General features: G+C 38.8%; 1 pseudogene; it reads right to left on the reverse strand.

Moving 5' to 3' along the window:
* Nucleotides 1-228: 228 nt before the first annotated feature.
* Nucleotides 229-793, reverse strand: LOC148758513 (peptidyl-prolyl cis-trans isomerase A pseudogene; annotated as a pseudogene).
* Nucleotides 794-13,033: the final 12,240 nt, after the last annotated feature.

Genomic DNA, 13,033 nt, shown 5'->3' on the forward strand with positions numbered 1-13,033 from the left:
TGCTGCTGCTGTTGTTGTTGTTGTTTAGCTTTTATTTCATAATCATACTTAACTCTGCAACCCAGCTGGACTTGGAGGGGGACAAGGAAAATATGGAACCCAATGAACTGCAGCAAGAGCACAGTTCTTTTTATAGGATGCTCCAAGCAGAAGGGGTGAGGGGTGTTCTCCTGAGCTCTAGAAGGAATGGTCTGGTGGTTAAGATAAAACAAATCAAATTTGTTAGAATTATGCACAGTCATCAATGGTGATCTTCTTTCTCATCTTGCCATTCCTGGACCCACAGCTCTCCATGGCCGCCACAATAATTCATGCCCTCTTTCACCTTGCAGCAGACCACATGCTTGCCATCCAACCACTCAGTCTTGGCAGTGCAGATGAAAAACTGGGAAATGTTTGTGTCAGGTCCAGCATTTGCCATGGACAAGATGCCAGGACCCTAAGCTTCAGGATGACATTTTCATCATGAAACCTCTCCATCGATGGAATTGCCGCCCATGCCATTATGGCGAGTGAAGTCACCAGCCTGGCACATAAATCGTGGAATAATTCTGTGAAAGCAGGAACCATTTCTCCCCAGTGCTCAGAGCACGAAAGTTTTCTGCTGTCTTTGGAACTTTCCAAACAGCCGATAGGAGACACAGCCCAAGGGCTCCCCCACAGTCAGCGACTCAAAGAACCTGGTGCAGTTGACTGTGGTGGGTGCGGGTGTCTCCAGGGCAGCAGCGACTGGAAGGCCTAAAAAATGGTTCTTAATTTGGGGGAGAGTCAATCTGATAAATCCTATGAACATTTTATTCATAAAAATAAACATACGTTATCTATAAAATTTCCCATGTGATTCAGGAAGTTCGCAGAAGTTCCCTGTTGTAAATGATTAGAAAAGAAACAATCTTATTTGTTAAAATGAAATTTAATGTTTGACATTGTTCAGTCCAAAAGTGGGACTTTCCCATCTTTGAACATGACAAAAAATGCTCTCAAAATTAGGTGGGAATAAAATATTTGTGTTATAAATTCATGCACTTCTTCTATTTTTAAAATCAGAGTCTTCATCCCTATTCAAGATAAAAACGTTATTAAAGGAATCAGAGTTTTGACTTTGGGCTTCGGAAAAGACTGACGTTGAATCTTGGCACCACTGCGTCCACTTATGTCAATCCTCAAGTGGTGGTTCTTAAGTGCTAGTGTGCCTGAGAACCAGCTGAGGAGATTATTTCAATGACACATTTCTGGGTCCAGGCCCTCAGAGTCTGACTCCGTGGGTTTTGGGTGATTTCTACAATCTGTGTTTTAACAAAGGCTCCAGGCAATTTTCACGCTTCTTGACCACATTCTGAGTAACACCAATTTGAAGCTCAGGAAGCTCTTGGTTCACTTTTCTCCCCCTACACTCTATCTTTTAATTTGCCTGTAGCACTCTATCTCTGTTTATCTGTTTTCTATTTTAATGTCTTTAAATATCTTTGAGAGTATAATTTTTCTCTTGTACTTTATTCTGTGTTTGTATTAAGCCTCTTCCATTGTGTTATTTTCTCTGACTCCCCCTTTTCCCCCTCTTTTCTCTGATTCTATCTTAACAGAACGATTCTATAGAATTCATTATAAGTTATACTTATTAAATATATGCCAGTTTAATGGTTTTTTCTTAATTTAAAACATGGGTAAAACATTTTACGTTTTTCTTTCTTTAAAAGTGACAAAGACTCAATTAGGTTGCTTTATAACTAATGCGTTCATGTATTTGTTGTCTTCCTAATCTCTTCTACTAATTTATTTATCCCTAATTAAGGGGTTCCCGAAGAAAAAAACCAGGTAAGTAAGATGCCTCTGCACCATGATGAAGGCTGGGTTATACAGTCCTTTATAATTTGTTCCAGAGGAAGCTGGGAACATCTGCTGACAATTGAGACTTTACTCCCTTTTCTTATCAGAGACAAAGAAAAAGAAAGTAGATTTGTTTCCTTTGAAACAAGTTTTTTCCCTAGGAAATCAGATCATTATCTTGTAAAAAAAATCAGTTGACTCTAGTCTGTCTACAAAGCATTAGAATATAAATTACTTAGTTTAATATTTGGTACATAACAGGCTGCAGTAAATATTGGATAAAAAACTTCTGGCAAAATGTTATTTCTAGTGTTTAGACAATTAAGTTCATGAACTCATCCTAGAAAAAGTGCTACAAACCTCATTGCTGAACATCACTATGGTCACCTTCGAAGTACTCCCCTTGGGAAGCTATGCACTGACACCAGCGCCTAGTCCACCCTTTAAAGCAATTTTGGGAACTCTTTTTCTGGAATTACCATCAGACATGATGTCCTGCATGTCATCAAAATGTCTTCCTTTCCACCTGAAACTAATAAAATAAAAAAAAATAAATGTCTTCCTTTCAATATTTATTTTATCTTTAGGTAAAGAAAGAAGTTATTGGGGGCCAGATCAGGTGAGTAGGAAGAGTGTTTCAATACAGTTATTTGCTTACTAGCTCAAAACTTCCTCCCAGACAGTGCCATGTGAGCTGGTACATTGTTGTGATGCAAGAGCCATGAGTTGTTGGTGAAAAGTTCAGGTCGTCTAACTTTTTCATGCAACCTTTTCAGCACTTCCAAATAGTAAACTTGGTTAACTGTTTGTCTAATTGGTACAAATGCATAATGAATAATCCCTTTGATATCGAAAAAGGTTAGCCAAGATTGTTGCAACAAGTTCGCAAACTGAATTGTGTGCCAAATATTAGATATAGATTTAATACATGCTCATATATGACATATTTGCATATATGACATATGAGGGAATCAGATATAAAAGAAAGTAAACTTTGAAATATATCTGTATTATTTCAGATATAGTGGTCTTTCACGTGTGCTTAGATTTCATCCTCATGCACTTATTAGCCCAAGGTTGGGAAGCTGCAAAGCTTAGTGCTCAAGAGCTATGGAGTCAACTGGACTTGAGTTCAACTGGACTTGAGTTCAGTCAGGTCTGTTACTGTGTAATATGAGACCTGAGCAAGTTAGTGGGCCTTTCTCTGCCTCACATTTCTCCACCTGGGTAATGGAGATAATAAAAGTAGCTACACTATTGGGCTTTTTTTGAAGATTCAATGAGATGTGCAAGTAAAGCATTTAGTATTCTGCCTGACATGTAGTAGTGTTAGGTAAGTGGAGCTATTATTATTTTTCCTGAACACAGAACATTTGTTAGTTCCCAGAAAGTCTATGCTAAGGAAAAGAAACTGTAAATTATGAGTCATCAGCTTTTACAATAATACTCATTAAAAATTAATTATCATTTAAAAAAATTAAACAAAATATTATTTTAAATGACTAAAATATCCAAACAAAACCATCAAATAACTATATTATTTTAAAATCTTTGCTTTATTAACCAAAATATATAGCAGATACAACCATACTGTGTAACTTCCACCAGGGATGCATATCTTTCAGGGGATAGTATATGGGCTCTAAAACTGCCACTTGCCATGTAGCCTTGGATAAGTCACTCAAACTCTCTGAGCATCATTTATTTTTTCAAAATCGGGATAAAATCCCGTGGCGTGAGGTTGTCACAAAGGTTTAGACGACAGGTGAAAAGGCCTACCATCTAGAAGTTGGAACAGCTACCTTTTAGTACCTTCTGCAAAAGTAGCTATAACTCACAAACCTTGGGGAAGGATGGGCCTCAACCTCCCAGTCACAACCATGGGACCCTTTCCCTCCCTAGGTGACTCAACCATAGGTGGGTAGCTGATCCAAGCTAAACCAATCAGACTCCCTTCTGAACATTTGGAATTGAGACAGAAATTTCAGTTAGTTGGTCTTGGGCTCTGGACATGAGAAATCAGTGGTCAGCCAGAGAAGTGCTAGCCATTTTTTACCATTGGGGCTACTTTTCACTAGTGCAAAGAAAACCCTTGGTAGAGAGAAGAAAACACAAGGAATATTCAGAAAGAAATAGCAACAAGAGTCTGTGTGAGCTGTAGAATCTGATGAGAGTCATACTGGCTCTGGAATGCCCACTTCTTGGACCTAGTGCCTTATCAGGCCCTATTCTAATACCTACCTTGGAATACTACTGATGCCTTCCAAAAAGTTTCTTTTTTGATAAGCTAGTTTAGGTATGTTTCTCTTTGTTGCAACCACATGATTAACTTAAAAAACTTTTTTTTAAATTAAAATATAGCTAACATACTATATTATACTGCTTTCAGGAGTACACCTTGGTTATTCAACATTTATATACCTAAAGAAGTGATCACCATAAGTCCAGCAACCATCTTACATCACACTATGCTGTCACAATATTATTGACTATATTCCCTATGCCGTACATTACATTCCCATGACTTATTTGTTTTATACCTTGAAATTTGAAACTCTTATTCCCTTTCAGCTTCTTTCCCCCTTTTTAATTTTTAAATTACATTTGGCATTCAATATTATTTTGTATTAATTTCAGGTATACAGCATAGTGATTAGACATTTATATAATTTAAGAAGTGATCCCCTGAACTAGTCTATAATGTACCTGACATCATACATAGTTATTATCGTATTATCAATTATTTCCCCTGTGCTTTACTTTACATCCCCGTGACTATTTTGTAACTACCAATGTATACTTCTTAATGCCTTCACCTTTTCCACCTTGCACCCTCCCTTCTATTACCCCAATAAATCTAGTACCCATCTGGCATCATACATAGCTGTTACAATATTATTGACTATATTCCTTGTGCTATGCCCTACATCACATGACTACTTTGTAACAACTAATTAATATTTCTTAATCCCTTCCCCTTTTTCACCCATTCCCAACCACCTCCTGTCTGTTTTTTTTCTGTTTTGTTTGTTTGTTTATTTGTTCTTTAGATTTCACATATAAGTGAAATCATACTGCATCTGATTTTTGCTGTCTGATGCACTTCACTCAGCACAGCACCCTCCAGGTCCATCCATGTCGACCCAGATGGCAAGAACCCACTTCATTCCCCAGCTGAGCAATATTCCACTGTATATATGTACCACCTACTCTTTATCCATTCATCCATCAACAGACACCCAGATGGCCTCCACATCTTGGCCTTTGTAAACAATGCTGTAATGAACATATAAACATGTCCCCTCAAAGTAGCATTTTGGATTTCTTCAGATAAATACCCAGAAATGTAATTACTGGGTCCTTCTTTGTCACTTGTTCTAGCCTTTGTTTTAAAGCCTATTATATCTGGTATCAGTATCAGTATCCCAGCTTTTGTATGTGTGTGTGTGTGTGTGTGTGTGTGTGTGTGTGTGTGTTTCCACTTTTATGAAATATCTTTTTCCATCCCTTTACTTTCAGTCTATGTCTTTTGATCTAAAATGAGTTCCTTGTAGGCAGCATATGTAAGGGTCATATTTTCCTATCCATTCAGTCACCCTATATCTTTTGATTGGAACATTTAATCCATTACATTTAAAATAATTGTGGATAGTTATGTAGTTATTGCATATATATATATATATATATATATATACACACATACACACATATATATATGCAATATTGCATATATATATATATATATATATATATATATATATATATACACATATATATGTATATATGTATATATATGTCTTAAAACAGTCCCTCTAAGATTCCTTGTAATCTTGTAATACTGGTTTGGTGGTGATAAACTCCTTTAGCTTTTTCTTGTCTGGGAAGCTCTTTATCTTTGATTCTAAATGATAGCTTTCCTCGGTAGAGTAATCTTGGTTGGAGGTCCTTACTTTTCATCACTTTGAATATTCTGTGCCTATCCCTTCTGGCCTGCGAAGTTTCTGTTGAGAAGTCAGCTGATAATCTTATGAGAGCTCCCTTGTAGGTAACTAATTGCTTTTCTCTTTCTGCTTTTCAGATTCTCTCTTTGTTTTTAACCTTTGGGATTTGACTTATGATGTGTTTTGGTGTGGGCCTCTTGGGTTCATCTTGTTTGGGACGTTCTCTGCTTCCTGGGCTTGTAGATCTATTTCCTTCACCAGGTTAGGAAAGTTTTCCATCATTATTTCTTCAAGTAGGTTTTCAATTCCTTGTTCTCTCTCTTTTCCTTCTGGTACCCCTCTGATGCAAATGTTGGTAAGCTTGATGTTGTCCCAGAGGCCCCTTAAACTCTCCTCATTTTTTATTATTTTTTTTTTTTTGATTCTTTTTCTTTTTGCTGTTCTGATTGGGTGTTTTCTGCTACCTTACCTTCTAAAGCACTGATTCGATCATATGCTTCATCTAATCTATTGTTGATTCTCTGTAATGTATTCTTCATTTCCGTTACTGTAGTCTTTACTTCTGAGTGGTTCTTTTTTTAAATGTTTTCTATCTCCATTTTTATTTTTCCAGCTCTTCGTTGAAATTCTCCCTGAGCTCATTGAGCCTCCTTATAACCAGTGTTTGGAATTCCGAATCTGGTAGATTGCTCATCTCCATTTTGTTTAGTTCTTTTTCTGGAGCTTTGTCCTGTTCTTTTATTTGGGAAATGTTTGTCTCACCATTTTGGCTGCCTCTCTGTGTTTATTTCTATGTAGAGCTGCTATGCCTCCGGTCTTAGTAGGGAGGACTTATGTAGTAGGTGTGCTGTGGGGCCCAGTGGTACAGTCGTTCCAGTTACCAGAGCCGGTGCTCCAAGTGTGTCTCTTGTATGGGTTGTGTGTACTCTCCTGTTGTAGTTGAGACTTGATTGCTATTTGCACGTCAGTGTAAGTGATTGACCCTCAGGCTGAGTTGTTGTGAGGACTGGCTGTGGCTTACTCGCTGGTGTAAGCAATGGTGTAAGGGCTGACCTTACAGAACAGGGTTTGCTTTAGCAGGGGTCTGGTGCCTTCCCAGTCTGCCCTTTGGGTGTGTCACCCTTGGAGGTAGCTTGGTGATGCTCTGGCCCAGTATGCAGCTGGCCATTGGGTCTGTCAACCCCGAGGCCTCCTGTGAGGGGAACTACTGCTGGCCAGGTTCAGCTGCTGCAGCCTGTGCCCTGACTTGGGCCATCTGGCATGGGTGACAAAGCAATCCAGAGGTGGCCGCCACCTGCACTGTGCTTGGAGGTGCCTTGAGAGTTCAAGGCATGAACCGAGGCTGGCTGTCGCTAGTGCCAGGCTTAGGGCTGCTCAGCAAGAGCTACAGGACACACTGAAGGCAGATGTTGATTATTTGGGTTTTGTGAACCTTTGAAAGATTTTAGGAAAATCCACTGCATGAGCCAAGGCGTTCTGTTTACAGGGTAAAGCCACTGGAAGTGGCTTGAGTTTGCCTGAAAATTGAGTGCGGCAGGGTCTCAGTGAATAACTTGGGGGTGGGGGGCAGATGAAAGGTGATAGACAGTTGGATGGAGACTCAGATATGGCAGCCACTTTCGTCTACACACAGGGAAGAAGAGGGCTCAACATAGAAACAATGGCTTCTGCCAGCTGCCCCCTGCAGCCTAAAGCTTTCCCTTCAGACCTTACTCTGAAGCTAGACAATTCAGTTCATCCTTGTATGTCCCTGGCATCTTTCAAGCTGCTGCCCCAGTGCTGGACTGGAGCTCAGAGTGAGTGAGTCTGTCAGCGAGTAAGCCTGTGCAAGGTCCCTTTAAGTGAAGCACCTGGGACCCTATCCATCCTCCATCTCACTCAGTCACAGTCTCTGTTGGTTTTCACAGCCAGAAGGTATGGGAACTTCTCTCCCCAGTACTGAAACCCTGGCCCGGGGAGGGGCTGGGACTCCCTCACTTCTCAGAGGGTGACCTCCGCAGCTGAGATATCCTTCCAGATTTTTAATGGTCACATGCAGGTGTGGGACCAGCCCATTCTGCATCTCTACTCCTTCTACGAGTCTTGAGGTGGCTTTTTCTGTAAATCTGTAGTTGTCGGGCTTTGGTTCAGCTGGACGTCAGGCGATTGTCAGTGGTGGTTATTTTGTAATTTAGTTGTAATTGATGTGGTCCTGAGAGGAGGTGAGCACAGCTTTTACCTACTACGCCATCTTGACCAGCTCTGTACCACATGAATTACTTTCGAAAGCAAGCACTCACCAAATGCTAGTTTCCTTCATTTACTTGAAGAGTTTCATGACATTATAGCAGGGCTTAAAAAGCATTAGTAATGTTATAGCACCCTTATTATCAGGATATGGAAACTGAGGCAAAGAAATTCATTTGAATGGCATGCTTACTATTATATGAGAGCTAGTAGATAGGTCGTCAATCTTAAATCCAAGTACCCCACCTACCAAACTGCATGACACAAATAATAAGTGTGCGTGTGTAAAGGTAAGGGGTGTGGGGACAGAGCCCCAGAGAGCAGTTTCCAGGCTCTCGGCTTCATATAGAAAGGTGCTGGCTCGGGTAGTAAATGGCCATCAACTGTAATTGGATGGCCATCAGCTGTAGCTAGTTGGCCGTCAGCTGTAACCAGTGAGCCATTGGCCACTAATATAACTGCCGTGGCTATGCTAGCAGAAAATGGGGGCTAGCAAGAAGATGGTGGCTGGCAAGCGTGGATTGCAGTTAGCACGGCAGAGTGCGGGTTGCAGATTGCAGAGAAGTGGACAGAAGGTTGCAGACAGTGTGGCTCCTGCTTCCTGTGTCTCCAACCCAGCCACCAGTGAGACTACAGTGGTATAACTCCCTATGGCTCCTTGGGTGTTCCTTTTTGGCCTCACCATATCCTGCTTTCTTATGTGGAGAGCGGGACCAGAGACCCCGCAGGGCACCCCACATGACATCCTGCATGACAGGGGAGAGAAGAACAATGTCTTAAGTATTTTAACCTATCTGAATTTTTTTATAAATATATAACCTGCCAAGGTGCATTTCAGCGTTTTGTACTAGAGATGGAATTCTTCATTTGGGATCAGTTGCCTCAGTTATTCTTGGTGAGTTTGGCCAATGGTTAGTTGAGTTTATTATCTGACATGAAAATACTTTATGGAGATATATTCAGGTTCTTTTGAATGTAAATGGAATTAATTATGAGCTTTAGCATTTCTGGTGAATCAATAAAGATGGCCCCTTACATTCAGTAATTTCAATAATGAGAATCAGAATCACTGAGAAGTCTCTTTTCTATTTCACGGTTTCCAACCATCGGAGAAAAATTCTGTAAGAGATAGTCCTGTTTACCAGGAAACCCAAGAACATAAAAGGTTGAGAAGTGTGCATTCTTCAGATTTAAACATGATCAGCTTTCTTGCATTTAGAGAACTAGACCTGAAAAGATTCCTGGCTATATAGAATTTTTTCTTCCTTCATTTGTTTTATTTCTTTACTCTCTATAATAAGATTGAGAGACAACAGTGATATCTTGATGATATGGCGTGGTGGGTCTGCTTGGGGAAGTCTGGGAACTAATGCTATGCACAGAAAGGATAGGTGGTGTATGGGAAATGAGTTCTGAGTGTCCTGAGTCCCCTCAGGTAATGTCCGGCCCACTTTGGAAGTGATTCCTCCGGTGATGTCACAACCTTCTTTGACATTTCAAATTTAATTTTTTTTGTTGAATTAAAAAATTTATTGAAAATCTATTCTATTGAAAAGGATAGTGTTGATAAGGACTGGGGGTTGGGTAATGTTCTGTAGCAATGAACAATACACATTCTCTACCTTTAAGGAATGTATAACCTAGAAGTTTACTTAATGATGTTTTTTATCCAGATTTTTTTATGAACAATGCTCCTCAATCTTGAATGCACATGAGCCACCTGCGGAACTTTAAAAACCCCCAATGCCCCAAGCTGTGCCCCAGACAAATTAAATCATCATCTCTGGGGGGTGATATCCAAGCATCAGTAGTGTTTAATGCTCTCCATATGATTTCAATGGGTAGCCAATCAGTATTTCTTGAATGATTACAGGTGTGTTCAAATGCTGATCTTGTTAACTTTTGGAGCAGTTGGGCAATATCTGGAGTATACGGAGCCCCAGCCTGTCACCTCTGGCCACAGTAAGCTGTTTATATAACATTTTCTATGTACTGCGAGATGAAGAAGGTTGGGGAACGCAGAAATATCTTATTTAAACCTTATAATCCTATAAGGTAACCATTTGTTTTTCCACTTTTATAAATGAAGCATTTAAAGCTTTGAAAACTGAAAATTGGCTTTACTAAAATCACAGAGCTAATATTTTTACATTGTAGCTTCTTAAATGTATTGAAGTGTAGACTGTGAAAAGTACTATGGAGTGATGCAAATAGTATGGGAACCCAGAGAACTAGACACTGATTCTGGTCTAGTGTGATCAGGGAAAGCTTCCTGTAGAATTTGTGTTTTGAGCTGAACCTTCAAGAATCTGTAGCTTTCAAAACAGAAAAAAAAAAGAATATGTGGCTTTCTGGGGATAAAAATGTGATGTTACCTTAGGTTTATATAATAAATAGTGACCTTATTTGGCTATAAAATAAAACTTTAGGATCTTATCCTGGATCCATAGTAGAATCATTTGGGAAGCTTTCAAAATGTATTGATGCCAGATGACCACTGTAAATCAGAGTACTGGGATAGGACCCACTGGGATAGTGTAGAAAGAAGCAGCAGGAAATAAAACTGGTTTGGGGTTAGATTTCAGAGAATATACAATGTGAAACTTATTTGATTTATTACTTAGATAATAGCAGGCCAGGGAAGGCTTTTTAGTGGGATGATGATAAAGCAATCAACTTATAAACTCTGTCCAGCGCCCTGCTATCTTCTGTTGTTATCTACTTAGAAAATATCAAAAATTCCCAGTGGAAAGGATTTTAAATTCAGGAGTATCTCAGAATTCCCTGGGAAGGATTTTCAATTACACCATCTTTCTCTGGTTCTGGGACTATGCCAGTGTCTTGAGGCAGACTGGGTATTTTCACAAATGATACTCAAAGACACTTTCTCTGGCCTCCCCCAATTTTAATATATCCGATTAGGGGACACAGAATGTGAAGTTAAGGAATAGTGTACAAGGCCACCCTTACTTCGGACACCAGTTTCAAGTGTAGAGATTCCTAAAGACCACACTTCATTCTGATAATTCACAAGAAGGATTCACAGAACTCAACTGAAGTCTGTCCTACTCACAGTTCTGTTTCATTGCAGTAAAAGATCAACCTCAGTTGAAGGGGGAGATACGTGAGGCCTAATTGAGAAGAGCTCCAAAGGAACTCTGAGGGAGGAGAACCTCCCTCTTTTGGCCTCAGAAGGGTGGGACAAATACCTATTGATCTTAACTTCTCTTTTTATCGGGACATTGCCTTGCTCATTCATTTACATCTTGTTTATGGCTGTAGTTGTCATAGAGATTGTGTGGCCAATGAAACCTTAAATATTTACTCTCTGACCTTTATTGAAAAAAAAATTGCCAACAATTGTTTTAGGATATTCCTTAGATAGCTTGCTTATTTTAGTTTTAGTTAATTAGAACCCTAAGTAGATTAAGATTTGTTGAAGCTTTGTTTCCATGAATAACTTTGGATTGTTTTTCTTGAAAACTATTTTTTCTTATATAAACAAGTTTACCTTTTAAAAAAAAATCAATACTATTTCAGATATTGTCCTTTTGTTTCCCCTTCAAGATTTCAGATCTGATATTTGATCAAGGAAAGAAAGTTAAAAGTGACACCCTCAGTGACGCCAAAATATAGGGACTCCTTTATCATTTTTATTATCTATGGGTTGCTTATGGAGTCTCTATTTCAGGGGTTAATTGTAGCAGCTCATTTCTGGGTGATGATAGGTTGTGAAACCAGAAGTTATCAGAGATAAACACTGAAGAGTCTGATTTACTTGTTCATGAGCATACCATAAAATCCTCAGTTAAATCACATTTTATGACTATGGTCTCCAAGTTTTTTAATATAGCCTTTGATTACTTCATAGTTGTGAAGGCTGACTTTTTTTCCTATGTGGCAGTGAGTAATTTATAACGTCTTTTAGGTGAACAATATTTACCAAGTGCTATCAAACAAGATGAAGATATATTTCACTGTCTTTATAGCAGTGTAGATTGGTAGAGAAAATATATTCACTATTTGTAATTTCACTATGTGACATTAGAGTCCTGTGAAGTGCAAATCTGAAACAATTTTTCTCCTGTCCTACCTCAATTTGTCCTTCTCTTTCTGTGTTTTCTAAGGCCATGTTGGATGTCTTCTTTGAAAGGAAAAAAAAAATTGCCTCAAAATGTGGTTTTCTTTTGATGCAGCTTAAACTGTATCCCACATGTTGAGGAATTTATCTGCCAATCGCACGTGATAAATTGAATCTTGCCATAACTTGTGTTCCCAATATAAAAGACTATATAATATAATAACTTGAATAGTAACTTGTATATTCATGGTGATTTCATAATTAAATGAAATAATGGATGCTGCACGTATTACAACAATGTAAATTATAATTTATTGTCTCCCAAACATGTTGGTATACATTATCTCGGTAGATTATAGTAGCGCAGTATGAAATATACAAGGCAGGTATAATCATCTTTATCCTACAAAGGAGGAAAACAAGGCTCCCAGAGGCTGAGCAACTTCCCAATGACACAGTTTGTGAGTGGTGGATTGAGCATTAGAACAAAGATCTACTAATTCCCAGTCCGGAGATTGTTCTGCCACACTGTGCTTGTTACCTTATTCCTTATTAAGAAAAAGACTCCTTTGTCTTATAAATGGTACTTTTTTTTCTAAGCCAAGGAAAGACTTCTATATATTAAAAGTCAGAAGTGCGATTATTTTGTGTAAGTGTTGCTGTTCCCTTCACCCCTATCTGCCTAGATCTCTAGATCTCAGCTAAATAATAGGGTTGATTTATATATAATTTCCTGTCTGAATGTGGTAGAGAAAATATTAAATGAAAGTGATCTGTGGGGAGTGGAAACATGTAACCTCCATTGTGGAATTAGAATAAATTGCTTTGAGGGTTTATGTTCATGAGTTGTGGTTATGACTCTTTCTATACTGATCCTTTTCAGCAGCAATGAACCTCACACAGTACGAATACCACTAAAGTTTTGCTTAACACCTGAGGCAGGATAGGTTTTTATAAC

Source organism: Rhinolophus sinicus, chromosome 3, assembly GCF_057876585.1.
Source record: "Rhinolophus sinicus isolate RSI-liver-muscle chromosome 3, RSI-T2T, whole genome shotgun sequence".
Taxonomy (NCBI): domain Eukaryota; kingdom Metazoa; phylum Chordata; class Mammalia; order Chiroptera; family Rhinolophidae; genus Rhinolophus; species Rhinolophus sinicus.